Source organism: Salvelinus alpinus, chromosome 2 (genome assembly GCF_045679555.1).
Source record: "Salvelinus alpinus chromosome 2, SLU_Salpinus.1, whole genome shotgun sequence".
NCBI classification, from domain to species: domain Eukaryota; kingdom Metazoa; phylum Chordata; class Actinopteri; order Salmoniformes; family Salmonidae; genus Salvelinus; species Salvelinus alpinus.
Genome location: NC_092087.1, coordinates 22,708,723 through 22,719,488, shown reverse-complemented (window position 1 = coordinate 22,719,488; position 10,766 = coordinate 22,708,723). Strand labels below are relative to the sequence as shown.

The 10,766-nt window shown below is 40.7% G+C and overlaps 1 protein-coding gene across 2 annotated transcripts in view; it reads left to right on the top strand.

Moving 5' to 3' along the window:
- Nucleotides 1-392: 392 nt before the first annotated feature.
- The window catches only part of LOC139557076 (protein NDRG3-like), a 53,208-nt gene continuing 42,834 nt past the window's right edge, over nucleotides 393-10,766 (top strand). Inside the window, exon 1 of one of the 2 annotated variants that reach the window (XM_071371442.1) lies at nucleotides 393-590. The gene's annotated coding sequence lies outside the window, so the exon portion shown is untranslated. The remainder of the gene's footprint in view (nucleotides 591-10,766) is intronic. The other variant, XM_071371424.1, reaches the window with a different exon arrangement.

The window sequence follows — 10,766 nt, the reverse complement described above, 5'->3', positions numbered from 1 at the left end:
TAATAAGTATTAATGTTGGTTGTCTCCATGGCATGAGCACTTGAAGTAAACAGTCCTGCTGATCCCTACATTTATACAGCTGGTCTGGAAATACAACAAAAAAAGTTGGCGATTTAGATCAAAAAAAGTTTGTAACATGTTGCAGCAGCACATCCTGTTTGTATGCTTATACAATCAGTTGAGGATTGAAAATAGAAACTCCATGTGAGTTCTAAGCGCATAATCTCCGAGAAATGGGTCAACAACACAGTGATGGACATGATGGGCCCCCATCTAAAAGAAAATAAGGGAAAAAATGGTGTACTGTACACAGTATTTGGACATCTCAGTTAACCTCTTGGGGGCGTTCGAATTTAATTTGTACTGCCTCCTCTCGTATTGGCTGCTTCGTTCGTTGCTCTTGTCCTTCCTAATGTCTAGGACGCAATGTGTAGTTCCGCCTTGAAAGAGTGACATCGAAATAGTAATACTAGTTGGAATAGGAAAGGAATTAGGCAAAGAGAAGGTGCGGTTTAAACACCGGTGTTTAAACATAAATCTATCCCGGAGGATTTGACGCGGATCGAACGGATACGTCTTCAACCCAAACGGTAAGTGTCGATCGAGACAGCATTTTCTAATAGGCTGCTGTGCCAAATGCAGATGTGGCCATTGGTGTCGACAATCCACCAGCTCGCGGTGTAATCTTGATATGATATTCCATATCCATTTTCCAGGCAGTTCTAATGTAGGCCTAGGTATTTTATATGAGTAGTCTAAATCAAACATCACAATTGTATCAATCCGCGATTCCCATTTTTAGGATATAATTTCCTGTTGAATGAGTAACTTATTTTTCATGAGTCACAGGTTTATTACTTAATACGGTATCATTGGCCCATATCTATAATGTCTCAAATTCAACATCGAACGGTTAGGAAGTATGTTGCTGAATATTTATGTTACTGTGTCACCATCCTCGATCTCCAACTTGGTGCCTGTTCGACCCTCGTGTCTGGAACCTTTCATTATAATATCCACGTTACAAAGCATGCATAGATTACGGAATTATATGGTTGCTTGCTTCGTGCTCAATAAATGAATGTATGTTAGTGCTGAATGAAACAGACATGACTAGGCAAGTCCATGCTGTAGTTGGCAACTGGTGTTGTGGAGATATTACTTAACATTCTTCTGGCACTACATGACATTGTCAGCAGTCACCTGGTGAAGGTCACTCAGGTGTAGGTCATTGGATTCAGGTGTGACCTCAGTGCAGGTGTTTGAATTCAGTTTTTGGGAGGGAGTCCTCCCTTATTGAATGATCTCAACAATGCCATATAATTACCAAAGCAGGGCAGAGTTTACACAACAAACAGTGACATAGTTTCCAGTTGTCATTCACAACAGTGCTCCCATTCAAATACCACTACATGCTTTTTGTGAGTTTATTATGGTCTTACGAGGCTTTAGTATGTGACTGAAAGATTGGCCAAAAGTATACTTTGGACAGTGTTATCATAATAGCCTTCTATTCAATTGGGAGGGAACTGCAGTCCATCATGGTTAATTATCACTGTAAAAAGTCATGGCTAACTGGTGGGAGTGTTTACAAGTTGTTGATTAGCCATTGTCCATGCTGAGAAGTTGTTTAGAAGGAGACATTTGGACATTTCTCCTACTTATACTACACCTGAGACCATGTTGTACAGGTGAACACCACAGATATACACACACACAAAGGAGATTCCTGACTACCCCATTCCCATAAGTGAGGAGTTTGGTGATGGAGAGATGTGAGACTTTTAACGGAGTTAGAAAGATGAATGTCAGGGAATAATGGCCACAGGGGAGATGAGAGATTTAATTAAGCTGTGCTGGCTGTCAGCCAGTCTGTTAGGTTCAATCTATCACCTCAGCTTCTCTGTCTGTCTGTCTGTCTGTCTGTCTGTCTGTCTGTCTGTCTGTCTGTCATGGCTAGAGGGCAAAACAAAGCCCTGTAAACCATGGCAACGATAGGAGTCATGCGTCTTCAACGTCTTGACATTTTCACACCTCCAGGAACACATCCATGTCTTACTCAGGCTGTTGACATTTCTGATAGTGAGTTTTCTAGTAGTGAAGCCCCCAGAGCCCCTGGCCTAGAGTATCAGACAACTTCACTGATTGTAGTTGTTTTCTCACTCTCTGGTCAGTATAGTTATGTGCTACTGTATCTCTATACCCTTATCTAACCCATATGTGTTGTGTTTGTTTGACACATGCACAGATTCACCTATTTCCCCTCAAGGAAAGCAGTGATGTGTCTCTAGTTTCTGTAGTCGAACAGTGTGGATGTAATTCAAGCTTTGCAAGTCCCAGCAGTCCGCAGCGGTACCTGCTTTGCACAGCAGGTTATCTGCTAAGTGGACCTATCAGAGGAAAGAGCTGATGCACAGGTTCCTGTCCTGTGGCAGTGCCTATATATCTCCTTTTCACAACCTGGGGCTATACTTATATGGTCAGTCTTGTTACATTGTAATAACACTAATAGACTAGGTAGGCCTATGTTGTACTATGTACTATCGCCTAACACACGATACCGAGGTGATTGGTGTGTATAGTCTGTGCTGGACATAGTAAACCTCTCTAAGCCCTTGTACAGTCTCATCATGGTCATATGAAGCTCCTGTGGTATCCTTTCCTCACATTTGTCGGTAACGCCAATCTCTTGGATCACACCTTTGGGAGCTGTCTCTCTCTGTTCTTTATCAGCATCAGCAGCAGCAAGTGGTGAGGGCGGGAGAGAGGGAGAGAGACAAAAGGGAGAGAGTGAGCACAGGTGGCCGGCTTGTTGATCCAGGAAGATGGAGTGATGGACCTCTGGATGCCCTGTGCTGTCCTTCACTGCTGCCTGGGACACACACACACCTCTGCTGCAGTAAAAAGAAACACTGTCTCTGGAGACAGAAATGTAGTCTAGTAACATGACCATAGAGACTTACTCAGTCGACATCCGGGTATCTCTACACGGTTGGATATTCTCAACAAGGTTTAAGTTGCTGTGAGAGTGTCCAGTGACTGAACTTAAAAACTCTGATCGATTGTCACATGCACAAGTACAGTGAAATGCCTTTCTTGCAAACTCAAAGGCCTATGGACTGGACAGTAATTAATGGATGTTTACTATTCGTTCTTTGTCCTCTGTTAATGGAAAGACTGCAGTTCTGCTGTGTTTACCTTTGGTTATAGATTTCTGATGTTTCTAATATTCTGTAGCTAAAGCAGCTCTTGTGAGGGTTTTGCTGGTCTGTGCTCTGTTCCACACAACATTTCACAGACAGGTCAATGCTTGTGGTCATGCTCCTCCCATGCATAAGTAACCACCACAGGAGGTTGGTGGCACCTTAATTGGGGAGGACGGGCTCGTGGTAATAGATGGAGCGGAATGGTATCAAATACATCAAACACATAGTTTCCATGGTTTCCATGTGTTTGATGCCATTTCATTGGCTCCGTTCCAGTCATTATTATGAGCTGTCCTCCCCCCAGCAGCCTCCTGTGATAACCACTACACACTCAGCCTTCAGAGGAGGGAGTCAAACGATGGAATGTGTCAGATAAGGTAAAGAGTGTAAGGATTTTATCCTTGGATGTTTTAACAGGTCCAGAAAATGAAATACCCTACCAGTTGTAATTGCAGCAAAGCAAATTGACAATATGACGCCCCAGTGAATTGAATCCCTCCAAGTGTTGTGTTTCTATGAGTGCAGTTAAATGGAGAGCGAGAGGAACATGACAAACAAACATCAAACACTCATTGACTGAGTGAATAGCACTCAGGGAGATTGGGCCTGTGTTTAATCGTGCGGCTCCCTGGTGAGTCGTGACCCTGCTGCTTGTGGAGTGTTTGTAGTGTACAGAAGAGATATGTGTGTGTAGTGTACAGGATAGATCCATGTTTGTAGTGTACAGGATAGATCCATGTTTGTAGTGTACAGGATATATCTGTGTGTATAGTGTACAGGATATATATGTGTTTGTAGTGTACAGGATATATATGTGTTTGTAGTGTACAGGATATATCTGTGTTTGTAGTGTACAGGATATATCTGTGTTTGTAGTGTACAGGATAGATCCATGTTTGTAGTGTACAGGATATATCCATGTTTGTAGTGTACAGGATATATATGTGTTTGTAGTGTACAGGATATATATGTGTTTGTAGTGTACAGGATATATATGTGTTTGTAGTGTACAGGATATATATGTGTTTGTAGTGTACAGGATATATCTGTGTTTGTAGTGTACAGGATAGATCCATGTTTGTAGTGTACAGGATATATCCATGTTTGTAGTGTACAGGATATATCTGTGTTTGTAGTGTACAGGATATATCCATGTTTGTAGTGTACAGGATAGATCCATGTTTGTAGTGTACAGGATATATCTGTGTGTGTAGTGTACAGGATATATATGTGTTTGTAGTGTACAGGATATATCTGTGTTTGTAGTGTACAGGATATATATGTGTTTGTAGTGTACAGTATATATCCATGTTTGTAGTGTACAGGATATATCCATGTTTGTAGTGTACAGGATATATCTGTGTTTGTAGTGTACAGGATAGATCCATGTTTGTAGTGTACAGGATATATCCATGTTTGTAGTGTACAGGATATATCTGTGTTTGTAGTGTACAGGATAGATCCATGTTTGTAGTGTACAGGATATATCCATGTTTGTAGTGTACAGGATATATCTGTGTTTGTAGTGTACAGGATATATCCATGTGTGTAGTGTACAGGATATATCCATGTTTGTAGTGTACAGGATATATCTGTGTGTGTAGTGTACAGGATATATCCATGTTTGTAGTGTACAGGATATATCTGTGTGTGTAGTGTACAGGATATATCCATGTTTGTAGTGTACAGGATATATCCGTGTTTGTAGTGTACAGGATATATCTGTGTTTGTAGTGTACAGGATATATCCATGTTTGTAGTGTACAGGATATATCTGTGTTTGTAGTGTACAGGATAGATCCATGTTTGTAGTGTACAGGATAGATCTGTGTGTGTAGTGTACAGGATATATCTGTGTTTGTAGTGTACAGGATATATCCATGTTTGTAGTGTACAGGATATATCTGTGTTTGTAGTGTACAGGATAGATCCATGTTTGTAGTGTACAGGATATATCCATGTTTGTAGTGTACAGGATATATCTGTGTTTGTAGTGTACAGGATATATCCATGTTTGTAGTGTACAGGATATATCTGTGTTTGTAGTGTACAGGATAGATCCATGTTTGTAGTGTACAGGATAGATCTGTGTGTGTAGTGTACAGGATATATCTGTGTGTGTAGTGTACAGGATATATCTGTGTTTGTAGTGTACAGGATATATCCATGTTTGTAGTGTACAGGATATATCTGTGTTTGTAGTGTACAGGATAGATCCATGTTTGTAGTGTACAGGATATATCCATGTTTGTAGTGTACAGGATATATCTGTGTTTGTAGTGTACAGGATATATCCATGTTTGTAGTGTACAGGATATATCTGTGTTTGTAGTGTACAGGATAGATCTGTGTGTGTAGTGTACAGGATATATCCATGTTTGTAGTGTACAGGATATATCTGTGTTTGTAGTGTACAGGATATATCCATGTTTGTAGTGTACAGGATATATCTGTGTTTGTAGTGTACAGGATAGATCCATGTTTGTAGTGTACAGGATAGATCTGTGTGTGTAGTGTACAGGATATATCTGTGTGTGTAGTGTACAAGATATATCCATGTTTGTAGTGTACAGGATATATCTGTGTTTGTAGTGTTCAGGATATATCTGTGTGTGTAGTGTACAGGATATATCTGTGTTTGTAGTGTACAGGATATATCCATGTTTGTAGTGTACAGGATATATCTGTGTGTGTAGTGTACCGGATATATCTGTGTTTGTAGTGTACAGGATATATCTGTGTGTGTAGTGTACAGGATAGATCTGTGTGTGTAGTGTACAGGATATATCTGTGTTTGTAGTGTACAGGATATATCCATGTTTGTAGTGTACAGGATATATCTCTGTGTGTAGTGTACAGGATATATCTGTGTTTGTAGTGTACAGGATATATCTGTGTTTGTAGTGTACAGGATATATCTGTGTGTGTAGTGTACAGGATATATCCATGTTTGTAGTGTACAGGATAGATCTGTGTGTGTAGTGTACAGGATATATCTGTGTTTGTAGTGTACAGGATATATCTGTGTTTGTAGTGTACAGGATATATCTGTGTTTGTAGTGTACAGGATATATCTGTGTTTGTAGTGTACAGGATATATCTGTGTGTGTAGTGTACAGGATATATCTGTGTTTGTAGTGTACAGGATATATATGTGTGTGTAGTGTACAGGATATATCTGTGTTTGTAGTGTACAGGATATATATGTGTGTGTAGTGTACAGGATATATCCATGTTTGTAGTGTACAGGATATATCTGTGTGTGTAGTGTACAGGATATATCTGTGTTTGTAGTGTACAGGATATATCTGTGTTTGTAGTGTACAGGATATATCCATGTTTGTAGTGTACAGGATATATCTGTGTGTGTAGTGTACAGGATATATCTGTGTTTGTAGTGTACAGGATATATCTGTGTGTGTAGTGTACAGGATATATCTGTGTTTGTAGTGTACAGGATATATCTGTGTGTGTAGTGTACAGGATATATCTGTGTTTGTAGTGTACAGGATATATCCATGTTTGTAGTGTACAGGATATATCTGTGTGTGTAGTGTACAGGATATATCTGTGTTTGTAGTGTACAGGATATATCCATGTTTGTAGTGTACAGGATATATCTGTGTGTGTAGTGTACAGGATATATCTGTGTTTGTAGTGTACAGGATATATCTGTGTTTGTAGTGTACAGGATATATCTGTGTTTGTAGTGTACAGGATATATCCATGTTTGTAGTGTACAGGATATATCTGTGTGTGTAGTGTACAGGATAGATCCATGTTTGTAGTGTACAGGATATATCCATGTTTGTAGTGTACAGGATATATCTGTGTGTGTAGTGTACAGGATATATCTGTGTTTGTAGTGTATAGGATATATCCATGTTTGTAGTGTACAGGATATATCTGTGTGTGTAGTGTACAGGATATATCTGTGTTTGTAGTGTACAGGATATATCTGTGTTTGTAGTGTACAGGATATATCTGTGTTTGTAGTGTACAGGATATATCCATGTTTGTAGTGTACAGGATATATCTGTGTGTGTAGTGTACAGGATATATCTGTGTTTGTAGTGTACAGGATATATCCATGTTTGTAGTGTACAGGATATATCTGTGTTTGTAGTGTACAGGATATATCCATGTTTGTAGTGTACAGGATATATCTGTGTGTGTAGTGTACAGGATATATCCATGTTTGTAGTGTACAGGATATATCTGTGTTTGTAGTGTACAGGATATATCCATGTTTGTAGTGTACAGGATATATCTGTGTGTGTAGTGTACAGGATATATCTGTGTTTGTAGTGTACAGGATATATCTGTGTTTGTAGTGTACAGGATATATCTGTGTTTGTAGTGTACAGGATATATCCATGTTTGTAGTGTACAGGATATATCTGTGTGTGTAGTGTACAGGATATATCTGTGTTTGTAGTGTACAGGATATATCCATGTTTGTAGTGTACAGGATATATCTGTGTTTGTAGTGTACAGGATATATCCATGTTTGTAGTGTACAGGATATATCTGTGTGTGTAGTGTACAGGATATATCCATGTTTGTAGTGTACAGGATATATCTGTGTGTGTAGTGTACAGGATATATCTGTGTGTGTAGTGTACAGGATATATCCATGTTTGTAGTGTACAGGATATATCTGTGTGTGTAGTGTACAGGATATATCTGTGTGTGTAGTGTACAGGATATATCCATGTTTGTAGTGTACAGGATATATCCGTGTTTGTAGTGTACAGGATATATCCATGTTTGTAGTGTACAGGATATATCTGTGTGTGTAGTGTACAGGATATATCCATGTTTGTAGTGTACAGGATAGATCTGTGCTGCAGAATGCAGGAATCTGAATCAGAGCTTGCATTCTTATCTCACTGTCTTTTGTTAGTACTGTACTTTTTTAGTACTGTCCTGTACTTTGTCTTTATTTATTTATACGTTATCCCTATCCATCTAGCCTATCTGAATGGTCAGCTTTCGGGCTCTGACTCCATAATACTAAGGGCAGTTTTTACACTGTTGAGCCCTACTGTGGTTGCTAAGCTGTTTGGGTTGGTCTGATGAGCGGTTTTATGTAAATGTTCATCAAAAGGTCATCATTCCTTCACCAGCAGTGCTGCGTAGAGGGGTCGACAGCCCCCTGTGGTTGTCAAGGACGCAGCCATCCTCCCTGGCGACCAGGAGAGAAGAGATGGTGCCAGTGGTTTTCTGAGAGGGTCCACCTCTGTCTCTCTCTGGGAGATTAGGTTGTCCTGATCTGTCTCAGTGACCTCTGTCTTTCTCTGGGAGATTAGGTTGTCCTGATCTGTCTCAGTGACCTCTGTCTCTCTCTGGGAGATTAGGTTGTCCTGATCTGTCTCAGTGACCTCTGTCTCTCTCTGGGAGATTAGGTTGTCCTGATCTGTCTCAGTGACCTCTGTCTCTCTCTGGGAGATTAGGTTGTCCTGATCTGTCTCAGTGACCGTTGTCTCTCTCTGGGAGATTAGGTTGTCCTGATCTGTCTCAGTGACAGCCAGCCATGGCTGTGTGTGATGGCTGTGTGTGATGGCTCTATCAGGAGAAAGCCTTGCTTGGTTAGACCAACTGGCTACTCACCACAGATCCATACAGTTCTAGACTGACCTAGAACCAACCTAGCTACCTGCCATCCACATAGAGATACTTTCATAAGCATGTGTTAAATAAAGAATACTACCTAGGTTTTCAATCAAATAATCTAACAGAGAGAATGGGTGTGTGGTAGTGTCTTGGTTATCTCTGAGTGTGAACCTTGCTGTTGTCACACTAACATGTACCGATCGCCTTGGGGTTCTGTCATCCGTCTCTAGGCCAGTGTTATGTGCTGTAGTGTAGACACATTAGAGCCCTGTAAACCTGTTATCTGGAGTAAGGCTCACTGTCACTGTGACTCAACTCTGGCGTGAACCCCTGCCTCAGCTGCTCTTTCTCTCTCTACAGTACCTCTCTCTCTCTACCCCTCTTTTTACCTCTATCTCTCTCTACCCCGTCCTCTGCCCTGCCTATCCACTCCACCTCTCCACTCCTATCTGCACGAGTAAGCAGTGCTAGGAATCCCCTACAGACAGGCCCCACCAGCCCCCGGGCAGGGCAGCCAGCGAGCAGAGCTGAGTGGAGTGGAGCCATCAGGCAGAGGCAGCACTGAGAACCATCAGCCTTATTTTTAGCAGGAGTAGCGCTGGTAGCGACCAGGCCCATGTTATAGCTTGCAGTAGATTTTCTGGGAGTCATCCATCTATTGTCATTCCGCTCAGTAGTATGTTTTTTTGAGTTGCTCCTATACCTTTTGCGAGGGCCGTGTTGGGTCGTATCGATGTAGCGATAATGCATACAAGTTGCTATTGTCAGAATAGGATTAATCTAATTAATCAGAATCAGAATCTAATTAATCTTACTTTGGAATGTTAGAGACACCTCACCATTTTTTAGCTGGTAGAAAACAGACTATTTTGAAGAGGTAGAAGTTAACCAGTGTTCTCCTTCAATCTGTGGATATAACATCATGTGGTGTGAGTATACACGTATTGCATTTTTCACCGCTAGTGTTGAGTCAGTGGTTCAGTGCAATCTTCATGCTGTATAATCAACCCCCCTTGATGTATCATTGCGTTTTGTGTCCTCAAAGAGAGGGAGAGCAATAGACACAAGCACTTCAAACAAACAAATCACATCACCCAAAATGTGCATCCAGTGTAGTGCTCAGAACACCACATGACTTATACATCAACCCCAAAATAGAGCTTGCTGAGTCGGAGAGGCTGAGTCGGTAGGCTACACACTGGAAACATGGGAGACTTACTCAAACAACCAGCTCTCATAGGACCATCATGTCACGATGATGCCTTATTTATGGTTTATACATATGCTTCCCTGTTGGATTTAATGTTTAAATTGAGTTATCCCGTTTGTTAGTTTGAGTGAAACAATAGTGCTGGTGGACAGTGGCACCACTTTGTGGACAAAATACACTGCAGGTTTTTGGCTTCATATATAGTAAATCTAGCATCCAGTTTTTCTCAGAATTTTGGACAAATAATGATTTGTGTCATAATACGTTCTGGGAATCAATGTACTTCTTGGAGCAGGACACAATTCCTTTGAGGCTGTGTGTGTGTGTGCTGCGTGCGTGTTTGTTTGTTTGGGGGGCGGGGGTGTTGGACTACACAAACAGCCCAAACTGTCAATCTGTTACCAAACGTTGCATCTGCACTGTTCTTCAAGTAAATGTGTTTTATTATAATTTTCAGTGGAAATTGTTAAAAATAGCACTTATGCATAACTTTGCAATCATTGGTTTGAAGTGAAAAATCTGAGTCTCAGTGTCACTCTGTTACTGTGGAATTGCCCTGATGCCTACAGATATGAGGTCTTAAATCAATATGGGAAATGCCTTTTTTAATCTCACAAGACCATTGGCAGATAAAGTGCCCCCGCAGTGAATAATGCAATGCTTTAACAGCCCTCTGAAAGTAATGAGAGTAGCAGTAGATGTGCAGAAAGAGAGAGACTTGACAGCGTGCGTGC